We start from the raw sequence: 15,074 nt of genomic DNA, 5'->3' as shown, positions 1-15,074 counted from the left end.
TCATAAAGCTTCCTTGCAGTTTTTATCTTAAGATATTTCCTTCTTCACCATAGGCCTGTTTGCACTACCAAACATTGCTAAGCATATTATACTTAAAAAGTGTTCCCAAATTGCTCAATCAAAAGAAAGGTTTAGCTCTGTGAGATAAATGCACACTTCATAAAACAGTTTCTCAAAAAGCTTCTTTCAAGTTTTTATCTGAAATAATTTCCTTTTTCACCATAGGCTTAAATGCACTCCAAAACATCCCTTCACAGATTCTACAAAAACAGAGTGTCCAAACTGCTCAATCAAAAGAAATATTTAACTCTGTGAGATGAATACTCACCTCACAAAACTGTTTCTCATAAAGCTTCTGTCTAGTTAAACTCCGTAGATATTTCCTTTCCACCACAGGCCTCAATGCACACTGAAATATTCCTTCACAGATTCTACAAAAACAGTATTTCAAAACTGCCCAGTCAAAAAACCGGTTTAACTGTGAGTTTAATGGATGCATCACAAAGCATTTTATCAAAAAGCATCCTTCTAATTTTAATCCGAACATATTTCCTTTTTCACCACAGGTCTCAGTGAGCTTTCAATTATGCCTTTGTAGATTCTACAACAACATTGTTTCCAAACTGCTCAATCAAAAGAAAGTTTTACTCTGTGAGATGAATGCACACATCACAAAGCAGTTTCTCTGAAAGATTCCTTCTAGTTCATATCTGGAGATAACTCATTTTTCAACACAGGCTTCCATGTGCCCAAATATCCTTTTGCAGATTGTATACAAACAGTGTTTCTAAACTATTCCATCAAAAGAAGGATTTAAATCTGTGAGAAGAAAGAATACATCAGAAAGCAGTCTCTCATAATGCTTCTTTCCAGTTTTTTCTGAAGATATTTCCTTGTTCAGAGGAACTCAAAGATGGCTGAATAGGAATAGCTCCAGTCTACAGCTCCCAGCCTGTGTGACACAGAAGATGGGTGATTTCTGCGTTTCCAAATGAGGTACTGTGCTCATCTCACTGGGGAGTGCTGGACAGTGGGTGCAGGACAGTGGGTGCATCCCACTGTGTGAGAGCCAAAGCAGGGTGAGGCATCACCTCCTCTGGAAAGGGCAAGGGGTCAGGGAATTCCCTTTTATAGTCAAAGAAAGGGGTGACAGATGGCACCTGGAAAATAGGGTCACTCCCACCCTAATACTGTGCTTTTCCAATGGCCTTAACAAATGGCACACCAGGAGATTATATCCTGCACATGGCTCAGAGGGTCCTATGCCCACGGAGTGTCAGTCATTGCTAGCAAATCAGTCTGAGATCAAACAGCAAGGCAGCAGTGAGGCTGGGGAAGGGGTGCCCAACTTTGCTGAGGCTTGAATAGGTAAACAAAGCAGCTGGGAAGCTTGAATTGGGTGGAGACTGCCACAGCTCTAGGAGGTCTGCCTGCCTCAGTAGGCTCCAACTCTGGGGACAGCATAGAGACAAACAAAAGGCAGCAGTAACTTCTGCAGACTTAAATGTCCCTGTCTGACAGCTTTGAAGAGAGTAGTGGTTTTCCCAGCATGCAGCTGGAGATCCGAGAATGGGCAGACTGCCTCTTCAAACGGGGCCCTGACCCCTGAGTAGCCTAACTGGGAGGCACCCCCTGGTAGGAGCAGGCTGACACTTCACAAGGCCCAGTACTCCCCTGAGACAAAACTTCCAGAGGAAAGATCAGGCAGCAGAATTTACAGTTGACCAATATACGTGGTTCTGCAACCACCACTTCTGATACCCAGGCATACAAAGTCTGGAGTGGACCTCCAGCCAACTCCAACAGACTTGCAGCTGAGGGTCCTGACTGTTAGAAAGAAAACTAACAAACAGAAAGGAAATCCACAACAAAAACCCATCTGTACATCACCATCATCAAAGGCCAAAGGTAGACAAAACCACAAAGATGGGGAAAAAGCAGAGCAGAAAAACTGGAAACTCTAAAAAACAGAGCACTTCTCCCCCTCCAAAGGAATGCAGCTCCTCACCAGCAATGGAACAAAGCTGGATGGAGTATGACTTTTACGAGTTGAGAAGAAGGCTTCAGAAGATCAAACTGCTCTGACCTATGGGAGGAAGTTTGAACAAATGGCAAAGAAGTTAAAAACCTTGAAAAAAAATTAGATGAATGGCTAACTAGAATAACTAATGAAGAGAAGCCCTTAAAGGACTTGAAGGAGCTGAAAAACATGGCACAAGAACTACAAGACAAAGGCACAAGCCTCAGTAACCGATGCGATCAAATGGGAGAAAGGTTGTCAGTGATGGAAGATGGAATGAATGAAATGAAGTGAGAAGAGAAGTTCAGAGAAAAAAACAATTAAAAAAACGAACAAAGCCTCCAAGAAATATGGGACCATGTGAAAAGACCAAATCTATGTCTGATTGGTGTACCTGAAAGTGACGGGAAGAATGGAACCAAGTTGGAAAACACTCTGCAGGATATTATCCAGGAGACCGTCCCCAGTCTAGCAAGGCAAACCAACATTCATATTCAGGAAATACAGAGAATGCCACAAAGATACTCCTCGAGAAGAGTAAATTCAATACACATAATTGTCAGTTTCACCAAAGTTGAAATGAAGGAAAAAATGTTAAGGGCAGCCAGAGAAAGGTCGAGTTACCCACAAAGGGAAGCCCATCAGACTAACAGCTGATCTCTTGGTAGAAACTCTACCAGCCAGAGGAGAGTGGGAGCCAATATTCAACATTCTTAAAGAAAAGAATTTTCAACCCAGAATTTCATATCCAGCAAAACTAAGTTTCATAAGTGAAGGAGATACAAAATACTTTACAGACAAGCAAATGCTGAGAGAATTTGTCACAACCAGGCCTGCCCTAAAAGAGCTCCTGAAGGAAGCACTAAACATGGAAAGGAACAACCAGTACCAGCCACTGCAAAAACATGCCAAATTGTAAAGACCACCAAGGCTAGGAAGAAACTGAATCACCTAACGAACAAAATAACCAGCTAACATCATAATGACAGGATTAAACTCACACATAACAATATTAACCTTAAGTGTAAATGGGCTAAATGCACCAATTAAAAGACACAGACTGGAAAATTTGATAAACAGTCAAGACCCATCAGTGTGCTGTATTCGGGAAACTCACCTCACGTGCAGAGACACACATAGGCTCAAAATAAAGGGATGGAGGAAGATCTACCAAGCAAATGGAAAACAAAAAAGGCAGGGGTTGCAATCCTAGTCTCTGATAAAACAGACTTTAAACCAACAAAGATCAAAAGAGACAAAGAAGGCCATTACATAATGGTAAAGGGATCAATTCAACAAGAAGAGCTAACTATCCTAAATATATATGCACCCAATACAGGAGCACCCAGATACATAGAGCCATTCCTTAGTGACCTACAAAGAGACTTAGACTCCCATATAATAATAATGGGAGATTTTAACACTCCACTGTCAGCATTAGACAGATCAATGGGACAGAAATTTAACAAGGATATCCAGGAATTGATCTCAGCTCTGCACCAAGTGGACCTAATCGATATCTACAGAACTCTCCACCCCATGTCAAAAGAATATACATTCTTTTCAGCACCACACCACACCTATTCCAAAATTGACCACATACTTGGAAGTAAAGCTCTCCTCAACAAATGTAAAAGAACAGAAATTGTAACAAACTCTCTCTGACCACAGTGAAATCAAGCTAGAACTCAGGATTAAGAAACTCACTCAAAACCGGTCAACTACATGGAAACTGAACAACCTGCTCCTGAAAGATTACTGGTACATAACGAAATGAAGGCAGAAATAAAGATGTTCCTTGAAACCAATGAGAACAAAGACACAACATACCAGAATCTCTGGGACACATTCAAAGCAGTGTGTAGAGGGAAATTCATAACACTAAATGCCCACAAGAGAAATCAGGAAAGATCTACAATTGACACCCTAACATCACAATTAAAAGAATTAGAGAAGCAAGAGCAAACACATTCAAAAGCTAGCAGAAGGCAAGAAATAACTAAGATCAGAGCAGAACTGAAGGAAACAGAGACACAAAAAACCCTTCAAAAAATCAATGAATCCAGGAGCTGGTTTTTTGAAAAGATCAACAAAATTGATACACCTCTAGCAAGACTAATAAAGAGGAAAAGAGAGAAGAATCAAATAGATGCAATAAAAAATGATAAAGGTGACATCACCACTGATCCTACAGAAATACAAACTACCATCAGAGAATACCATAAACACCTCTATGCAAATAAACTAGAAAATCTACAAGAAATGGATAAATTCCTCAACACATACACCCTCCCAAGACTAAACCAGGAAGAAGTCCAATCTCTGAATAGACCAATAACAGGCTCTGAAATTGAGGCAATAATTAATAGCTTACCAACCAAAAAAAGTCCAGGACCAGAAGGATTCACAGCCGATATCTACCAGAGGTACAAGGAGGAGCTGGTCCCATTCCTTCTGAAATTATTCCAATCAATAGAAAAAGAGGGAATCCTCTGTAACTCATTTTATGAGGCCAGAATCATCCTGATACCAAAGCCAGGCAGAGACACAACCAAAAAAGAGAATTTTAGACAAGTATCCTTGATGAACATTGATGTATAAATCCTCAATAAAATACTGGCAAAACGAATCCAGCAGCACATCATAAAGCTTATCCACCATGATCAAGTGGGCTTCATCCCTAGGATGCAAGGCTGTTTCACCATACGAAAATCAACAAATGTAATCCAGCATGTAAACAAAACCAAAGACAAAAAGCACACGATTATCTCAATAGATGCAGAAAACGCCTTTGACAAAATTCTACAACATTTCATGTGAAAAACTCTCAATAAATTAGGTATTGATGGGACATATCTCAAAATAATAAGAGCTATCTATGAGAAATCCACAGCCAATATCATACTGAATGGGCAAAAACTGGAAGCATTCCCTTTGAAAACTGGCACAAGACAGGGATGCCCTCTCTCACCACTCTTATTCAACATAGTGTTGGAAGTTCTGGCCAGGGCAATCAGGCAGGAGAAGGAAATAAAGGGTATTCAATTAGGAAAAGAGAAAGTCAAATTGTCCCTGTTTGCAGATGACATGATTGTATATGTAGAAAACCCCATCATCTCAGCCAAAAATCTCCTTAAGTTGATAAGCAACTTCAGCAAAGTCTCAGGATACAAAATCAATGTACAAAAATCACAAGCATTCTTATACACTAATAACAGACAGACAGCCAAATCATGGGTGAACTCCCATTCACAGTTACTTCAAAGACAATAAAATACCTAGGAATCCAACTAACAAGGGATGAGATGGACATTTTCAAAGAGAACTACAAACCACTGTTCAATGAAATAAAAGAGGATACAAGCAAATGGAAGAGCATTCCATGCTCATGGGTAGGAAGTATCAATATCGTGAAAATGGCCATACTGCCCAAGGTAATTTATAGATTCAATGCCATCCCCATCAAGCTACCAATGACTTTCTTCACAGAATTGGAAAAAACTACTTTAAAGTTCATATGGAACCAAAAAAGAGCCCACATTGCCAAGTAAATCCTTAGCGAAAAGAACAAAGCTGGAAGCATCACACTACCTGACGTCAAACTATACTACAAGGCTACAGTCACCAAAACAGCATGGTACTGGTACCAAAACAGATATATAGACCAATGGAGCAGAACAGAGCCCTCAGAAATAACGCCGCATATCTACAACTGTCTGATCTTTGACAAACCTGAGAAAAACAAGCAATGGGGAAAGGATTCCCCATTGAATAAATGGTGCTGGGAAAACTGCCTAGCCGTATGTAGAAAGCTGAAACTGGATCCCTCCTTTACACCTTATACAAAAATTAATTCAATATGGATTAAAGACTTACATGTTAGGCCTAAAACCATAAAAAGTTTAGAAGAAAACCTATGCAATACCATTCAGGACATAGGCATGGGCAAGGACTTCATTTCTAAAACACCAAAAGCAATGGCAACAAAAGCCAAAATTGACAAATGGGATCTAATTAAAGAGCTTCCGCACAGCAAAAGAAACTACCATCAGAGTGAACAGGCAACCCACAACACGGGAGAAAATTTTTGCAACCTACTCATCTGGCAAACGGCTAATATCCAGAATCTACAATGAATTCAAACAACTTTACAAGGAAAAAAAAAAAACAACCCCATCAACAAGTGGGCAAAGAATATGAACAGACACTTCTCAAAAGAAGACATTTGTGCAGCCAAAAAACATATGAAAAAATGCCCATCATCACTGGCCATCAGAGAAATGCAAATCAAAACCACAATGAGATACCATCTCACACCAGTTAGAATGGTGATCATTAAAAAGTCAGGAAACAACAGGTGCTGGAGAGGACGTGGAGAAATAAGAAGACTTTTACACTGTCGGTGGGACTGTGAACTAGTTCAACCATTGTGGAAGTCGGTGTGGCAATTCCTCAGAGATCTAGAACTAGAAATACCATTTGACCCAGCCATCCCATTACTGGGTATACACCCAAAGGATTGTAAATCATTCTGTTATAAAGACACATGCACATGTCTGTTTACTGCAGCACCATTCACAATTGCAAAGACTTGGAACCAACCCAAAAGTCCAACAATGATAGACTGGATTAAGAAAATGTGGCACATATACACCATGGAATACTATGCAGCCATAAAAAATGATGAGTTCATGTCCTTTGTAGGGACATGGATGAAGCTGGAAACCATCATTCCCAGCAAACTGTTGCAAGGATGAAAAACCAAACATTGCATGTTCTCATTCATAGGTGGGAATTGAACAATGAGAACACATGGACACAGGAATGGGAACATCACACACCGGGGACTGTCGTGGGTTGGGGGAGGGGGTAGGGATAGCATTAGGAGATATACCTAATGCTAAATGACGAGTTAATGGGTGCAGCACACCTACATGGCACATGTATACATATGTAAAAATCCTGCACGTTGTGCACATATACTCTAAAATTTAATGTATAATATAATAAAATTAAAAAAAGATAATTCCTTATTCACCATTGGCCTTTTTGCACAACCTAACATTGCATTGCAGATTATACAAAAACAGTGTTTCCAAACTTCTCAGTCAAAATTATAGTTTAACTCTGTGAGATGAATGCATACATCTGAAAGCAGTTTCTCAAAAATCATTTTTCTACTTTTATTGAAGGTATTACCTTTTTCATCATAGGCGTTAGTGAGCTCCCAAATATCCCTTTGCAGATTCTAGATAAACAGTGTTTCCAAACTGCTCATTGAAAAGAAAGGTTTAAATCTGTGGGAGGAATGCACACATCACAAAGCTGTCCCTCAGAAGGCTTCTTTCTTACTTTTATATGAAGGTATTTCCTTTTTCACCATAGGCCTCATACACTCCCAAATATCCCTTTGCAGATTCTACAGAAACAGCGTTTTCAAACTGATCAATCAAAAGACAGGTTTAACTCTGTGAGGCGAATTCACACATCACAAAGAAGTTTCTCAAAAAGCTTATTTCTAGTTTTTATCCAAAGATATTTCCTTTTTTACCATAGGATTCAATGCACTCCTAAATGTCCCTTCTCAGATTCAACAAAAACAGTTTTTCAAAACTGCCCAATCAAAAGAATGGTGTAACTCTTTGAGATGAATTCTCACATCACAAAGAAGTTTCTCAGAATGTTTTGGTCTAGTTCTTCTCTGAAGATATTTCCTTTTACACCATAGGCCTCAATGCGCTCCTAAATATCCCTTCGCATATTCTACACAAACAATGCTTCCAAACTGTTGCATCAAAAGAATGACAACTCTGTGAGATGAACACACACATCTGAAGTCAGTTTCTCAATACACGTCTTTCCAGTTTTTATCTGAAGGTATTTCCTTGTTCACCATAAGCTTTTATGCCCTTCCTGATATCACTTTGCCAAATTTGCAAAAACAGTGTTTCCAAACTGCTCAGTCATAAAAAAGTTTAAGTATGTGATATCAATGCACACATCCAAAAGCAGTTTCTCAAAATGATTCTTGCTGCTTTTTATCCAAAGATATTTCCTTTCTCCTTATAGGCTTCAATGAGCTCCCAAATATTCTGTGGCAGATTCTACAAAAAGAGTGTTTCCCAACTGCTCAATCAAAAAACTGGTTTAACTCTGTGATTTCAATGCCCACACCACAAAGCAGTTTCTCAAAAAACATCTTCCTAGTTTTTATCCAAAGGTATTTCCTTTTTCACCAAAGGCCTCTGGGCACTCTGAAATATACCTTTGCAAATTCTACAAAAACATTGTTTCCAAACTGCTCAATTGAAAGAAAGGTTTATCCCAGTGAGATGAATGCACACATCACAAAGCAATTTCTCGCACAGCTTCTGTCTTTTTCTTCTCTAAAGGTATTTCCTTTTCCACCATAGGCCTCATTTCACTCCCAAATTTCCCTTTGCAGATTCTAGAAGACCTGTGTTTCCGAATTGTTCCATCAAAAGAAGGACTTAGCTCTGTAAGAGAAATGCAGACATCAGAAAGCAGTTTCTCATAAGGCCTCTTTCCAGTATTTATCAGAAGATATTTTCTGTTCACCATAGGCCTTTTTTCAATGCTTAACATTACTTCACAGATTATACAAAAACAGTGTTTACAAACTGCTCAGTCAAAAGAAAAGCTTAATTTTGTGAGATGAATGCATACTTCACAAAGCAGGTTCCCAAAAAGCTTCTTTCTAGTTTATATCCAAAGTTATTTCCTTTTTTACCACAGGCATCAGAGCGCTCCCAAATATCCCTTTGCAGATTCTACAAAAACAGTGTTTCCAAACAGCTCAAAAAAAAAAAAGAAACGTTCAAACCTTTGGAAGGAATGCACACATCACAAAGCGGTTTCTTAGAAAGTTTTTCTAGTTTTTATCTGAAGTTACTTCCTTTTTCACCATAGGCCACTTGCACTCCCAAAACTCCCTTAGCAGATTCTGCAAAAACAGGTTTTGAAACTGCTCAATCAAGAGACATGTTTAACTCTGTGAGATATATGCACACATCACAAAGCAGTTTCTCAGAAAGCATCTGTCTACTTCTTATCTGATTATATTTCCCTTTTCAAAATAGGCCTCAATGGGATCACAAATATCCCTTCGCAGAGTAAACAAAAACAGAGTTTCCAAACTGTTTCATCAAAAGAAGGACTTAACTCTGTGAGATGAATGCACACATCAGAAAGCAGTTTCCCATAACGCTTCTTTCCAGTATTTATCTGAAGATATTTCCTTGTTCACCATAGGCTTTTTTGTGCTACCTAATATCGCTTCACAGATTTTGAAAAACAGTGTTTCCAAACTGCTTCATCAAAGAAAGGTTTACTTCTGTGAGATCAATGCACACATCACAAAGCAGTTTCTCAGAAACCTTCTTTCAATTTTTTTTCTGCAGATATTTCCGTTTTCACTGTAGGCTTCAATATGCTCCCAAATATCCCATCACAGATTCTACACAAGCAGTGTTTCTAAACTGCTCAATCAAAAAACAGGTTTCATTCTGTGAATTGAATGTACACATCACAAAGCGGTTTCTCAAAAATCTTTCTAGTTTTTATCCGAAGATATTTCCTTTTTCACCATAGGCATCAGTGTGCTCTCAAATATCCCTTTGCATACTCTACAAAAACAGTGTTTCCAAACTGCTCAATCAAAAGAAAGGTTTATCTCTTTGAAATGAATGCACACATGACAAAGGAGTTTCTCAGATACCTTCTGTCTAATTTTTCTCTGAAGATATTTCCTTTTAATCCATAAGCCTCAATACACTCCCCAATATCCCTTTGCAGATTCTATAAAAACAGTGTTTCCAAACTGTTCCATCAAAACAAGGATTTAACTCTGTGAGATAAATGGACACTTCAGGAAGCAGTTTCTCATAATGCTTCTTTCCAGTTTTTCTCTAAAGTTATTTCCTTATTCACCATAGGCCTTTTTGAACTACCTAACATCGCTTCATAGGTTGTACAAAAACAGTGTTTCCAAACTGCTCAGTGAAAAGAAAAGTTTAACTCTGTTAGGTGAATGCATACATCACAAAACAGTTTCTCAAAGAGCTTCTTTCTAGTTTTCACCTGGAGATATTTCCTTTTCCACAATAGGCAGCAGTGGACTCCCAAATATCACTTTGCAGATTCTACCAAAAAACTGTTTCTGAACTGCTCAATCAGAAGAAAGTTTTAAATCTGTGAGAATACACACATCAAAAAGTGGTTTCTCAGAAAGCTACTTTGTCGTTTTTATCCGAAATTATTTGCTTTTTCTCCACAGGCCTAATTGTGCTCCCAAATGTCCCTCCGTAGATTCTGCCAAAACAGTTTTTTGCAACAGCTCAATCAAAAGAAAATTTTAACTCTGTAAGATGAATGCAGGTATCACAAAGTAGTTTCTAAGAAATCTTCTTTCTAGTTTTTATCTGGAGATAGTTACTTTTCCACCGTAAGCCTCACTGAGCTCTCGAATAACCCTTCACAGATTCTGCCAAAAGGGTGTTTCCATAAGGCTCCAACAAAGGAAAGATTTAACACTGTGAAATGTATGCACACATCACAAGTCAGTGTGTCAGAAAGATTCTTCCCAGTTTATATCTGAAGATATTTCCTGTTTCACTAAGCCTATTTGTGCTACCTAATATCGCTTCGCAGATTATACAAAAACAGTGTTTCCAAACTCATCAATCATAAGAAAGTGTTAACTCTGTGAGATGAATGCACACATCTGAAAGCAGTTTCCCAAAAAGCTTCTTTCTAGTTTTTATCTGAAGTTATTTCCTTTTTCACCATAGGCCTCTCTGTGCTCCAAAATATCCCTTCTCAGGGTCTACAAAACCAGGGTTTCCAAAGGGATAAATTGAAAGAAAGGTTTAACTCTGTGAGATGAATGCACTCATCAGAAAGCAGTTTCTCAGATAGCTTCTGTCTAGTTCTTCAATGAAGGTACTTCTTTTTCCACCTTATGCCTCAATGCATGCCCAAATATCCCTTCACAGATTCTACAAAACAGTATTTCCAAACTGTTCCATCAAAAGAAGGACTTAACTCTGTAAGATGAACACACCCACCAGAAAGCAGTTTCTCTTATGCCTCTTTCCAGTTTTTATCTGAAGATATTTCCTTTCTCACAATAGGCTTTTTTGCGCTACCTAATATCACTTCACAGATTTTGCAAAAACAATGTTTGCAAATTTCTCTCTCAAAAGAAATGTTTAACTCTGTGAGAAGAATGCGCATATCACAAAGCAGTTTCTCAAAACACTTCTATCCAGTTTTTATCTGAAGGTATTTGCTTTTTCACCATAGGCTTTCATGTGCTCAAAGATATCCCTTCGCAGTTTCTACAAAAACAGTGTTTCCGAACTGCTCAATCAAAAGGAAAGTTGAACTCTGTGAGATGAATGCACAAATCACAAAGCAGTTTCTCAGAAAGCATCTGTCTAATTCTTTTCTGAGGAGATTTCCTTATCCACCATAGGCCTCAATGTTCTCCCTAATATACCTCTGCAGATACTACAAACACAGTGTTTTCAAACTGCTCAATCAAACAAAGGTTTAACTCTGTGAGATGAATGCACACATCAAAAAGCACTTTCTCATAAAGATTCTGTCTAGTTCTTGTGTGAAGATATTTCCTTTTCCACCATAGGTCTAAATACACTCTCAAATATCCCTTCACCCATTCTACAAAAACCGTGTTTCCAAACTTTTCCACGAAAAGTAGAACGTAACTCTGTGAGATGAAGGCACCCATCAGGAAGCAGTTTCTCTTAACAATTCTTTCCAGTTTTTATCTGAAGATATTTACTTTTTCACCATATGCTTTTTTGCACTACATAATATCACTTCACAGATTTTGTGAAAACAGTGTTTCCAAACAGCTGAGTGAAAAGAAAATTTTAACTCTATGAGATGAATGCACACATCACAAAGCAATTTCTCAAAGAGCTTCTTTCCAGTTTTTATCTGAAGATATTTCCTTTTTCAACATTGGCATCAGTGCTCTCCAAATTATCCTTTGCAGATTCTAGAAAAACAGTGTTTACAAAGTGCCCAATCAAAAGATATTAATAACTCGGTGAGAAGAATGCACACATCAAAAAGAGGTTTTTCAGAAAGCTTCTCTCTTGTATTTATCTGAAGTTATTTCCTCTTTCACCATAGGCCTCATGCCCTCACAAATATCCCTTTGCAGATTCTTCAAAAACCGTGTTTCCAAACTGATAAATCAAAAGAAAGTTTTATCTCTGTGAGGTGAATGCACACATCACAGAGCAGTTTCTCAAAAAGCTTCTTTCTAGTTTGTATCTGTAGATATCTCCTTTTTCAACATAGGCTTTAATGCGCTCTCAAAAATCCCTTCACAGATACTATAAAAACAGTGTTTCCAAACTGCTGAATCAAAAGAAAGTTTTAATTCTGTGAGGTGAATGCACACATCACAAAGCAGTTTCTCAGAAAGCTTCTGTCTAGTTTTTCTCTGAAGATATTTCCTTTTCCACCATTGGTCTCATTGCACTCTCAAATATCCCTTCGTGGATCCTACAAAAACAGTGTTTCCAAAGTATTCCATCAAAAGAAGGACTTAACTCTGTGAGAAAAACTCACACATGAGAAAGTAGTTTCTCATAAAGCTTCTTTCCAGTTTTTATCTGTATATATTTCCTTTTTCACATAGACTTTTTTGTGCTACTTTATATCACTTCGTAGATTTTTGAAAAACAGTGTTTCTGAACTGCTCAGTCAAAAGAAAGGTTTAACTCTGTGAGATGAACGCACACATCACAAAGTAACATCTCAAAAGCCTTCTTTCCAGTTTTCATCTGAAGATATTTCCTTTATCACCCTAGGCTTCAATACTCTCCCAAATAATCTGTGGCAGATTCTACAAAATCAGTTTTTCCAAACTGCTCAATCAAAAGACAGGTTTAACTCTCTGAGTTGAACCCACACATCACAAAGCAGTTTCTCAAAAAGCTTCTTTCTAGTTTTAATCTGAAGATAATTCATTTTTCAACATAGGCTTAAGTGCACTCCCAAATATACCCTTGCAGATTCCACAAAAACAGTTTTTCAAAACTGGTCAATAAAAACAAAGGTTTAAGTCTGTGAGTTGAATGTACACATCACAAAGAAGTTTCACAGATAGCTTCTGTCTTTTTCCTCAATGAAGATATTTCTTTTTCCATCACAGACCTCTATGGTCTCTGAAATATCCTTTCACTGATTCCATAAAAACAGTGTCTCCTAACTGTTCCTTCAAAGAAGGATTTAACTCTGTGAGATGCATGCACTCATCAGAAAACAGTTTTTCATAACTCATCTTTCCAGTTTTCATCTGAAGATATTTCCTGCTTCACCATAGGCCTTTCTGTGCTACCTAGCATCTTTTTGCAGATTATACAAAAACGTGTTTCCAAACTACTCAGTCAAAAGAAAAGTTTAACTCTGTGAGATGAAAGCATACATCACATAGCAATTCCTCACAGAGCTTGTTTCTAGTTTTTATCTGAAGATAATTCCTTTTCACAATTGGCCTATCTGTGCTTTCAAGTATCCCACTGCAGATTCTATAAAAATAGTGTTTCCAAACTGCTCAATCCAAAGAAATATTTAAATCTGTGAGAAAATTCACAATTCACAAAGCAGATTCTCAGAAAGCTTCTTTGTAATTTTTATCTGAATTCACTTCCTTTTTCACCATAGACCTCAATGTGCACCCAAATTTTCCCTTTCAGATTCTATGAAAACAGTTTTTCCAAACTGATCAATCAAAAGAAAGGTTTAACTCTGTCACACAAATGCACACATCACAAAGTAGTTTCTCAGAAAGCTTCTTTCCAGTTTTTAACTTGAGATATTACCTTTTTCACCATAGGCCTCAATGAGCTTCCAAATAACCCTTTGCAGATTCTGCCAAAATGTTTTACCAAATGGCTCCAGCAAAACAACGATTTAACCCTTCAAAATGTGTGCAGACATCACAAATCAGTGTCTCAGAAAGATTCTTTCCAATTTTTATTTAAAGATATTTCCTTTTCCACCATAGGCCTCTTTGCACTACATAACATCACTTTGCAGATTATACATAAACCGTGTTTCCAAACTGCTCTATCAAACAAAGGTTTAACTCTGTGAGATGAATGCACACATCAGAAAGCAGTTCCTCAAAAATCTCCTTTCTAATTTTTAAATGAAGGTAATTCCTTTTTCACAATAGCCATCTATGCACCCCCAAATATCCCTTCACAGATCCCACAAAAACAGAGTTTCCAAACAGCTAAAACAAAAAACAGGTTTAACTCTGTGAGTTGAATGCACACGTTTCAAAGCAGTTTCTCAAAAAGCTTCTTTCTAGTGTTTATCTGAAGGTACTTCCTTTATCACCCTAGGCCTCAATGCACTCCCAAATATCCCTTTACAAATTCTAAACCAGTGTTTCCACACTGCTGAATCAAAAGAAAGGCTTAACTCTGTGATATGACTGCACACATCACAAAGCAGTTTCTCAGAAAGCTTCTGTCTAGTTCTTCAATGAGGATATTTCCTTTTCTACCTTAGTCCTCAATGCACTCCCAAATATCCCATGGCAGATTCTTCAAAATATTGTTTCCAAACTCTCCCATCAAAAGAAGCATTTAACTCTGTTAGATGAACACACACATCAGAAAGCAGTTTCCCATAATGCTTCTTTCCTGTTTTTATATGATGCTATTTCCTTTTTCATCATAGGCTTTTTGTAATACTTAAGATCACTTTTTAGATTATGCAAAAACAGTGTTTCCAAACAGCTCAGTGAAAGGAAACGTTTAACTCTGTGAGATGAATGGACACATCACAAATCAGTTTCTCAATCTGTTTCTATCTACTTTTTATCCAAAAATACTTCCTTTTTTTTTTTACCATAGGCCTAAATTTGCTATCAAATATCCCATTGCAGATTTTACAAAAATAGTGTTTCCAAACTGCTAAACCAAAAGAAATGTTTAAATGCCTGAGAAGACTGCACACAACACAAAATGGTTTCTCAGAAAGC

The sequence above is a fragment of the Gorilla gorilla genome, chromosome 10 (assembly GCF_029281585.2).
Source record: "Gorilla gorilla gorilla isolate KB3781 chromosome 10, NHGRI_mGorGor1-v2.1_pri, whole genome shotgun sequence".
In the NCBI taxonomy this organism is placed as follows: domain Eukaryota; kingdom Metazoa; phylum Chordata; class Mammalia; order Primates; family Hominidae; genus Gorilla; species Gorilla gorilla.
The sequence above is the reverse complement of the archived record's forward strand: the minus strand, read 5'-3'. Positions refer to the sequence as shown.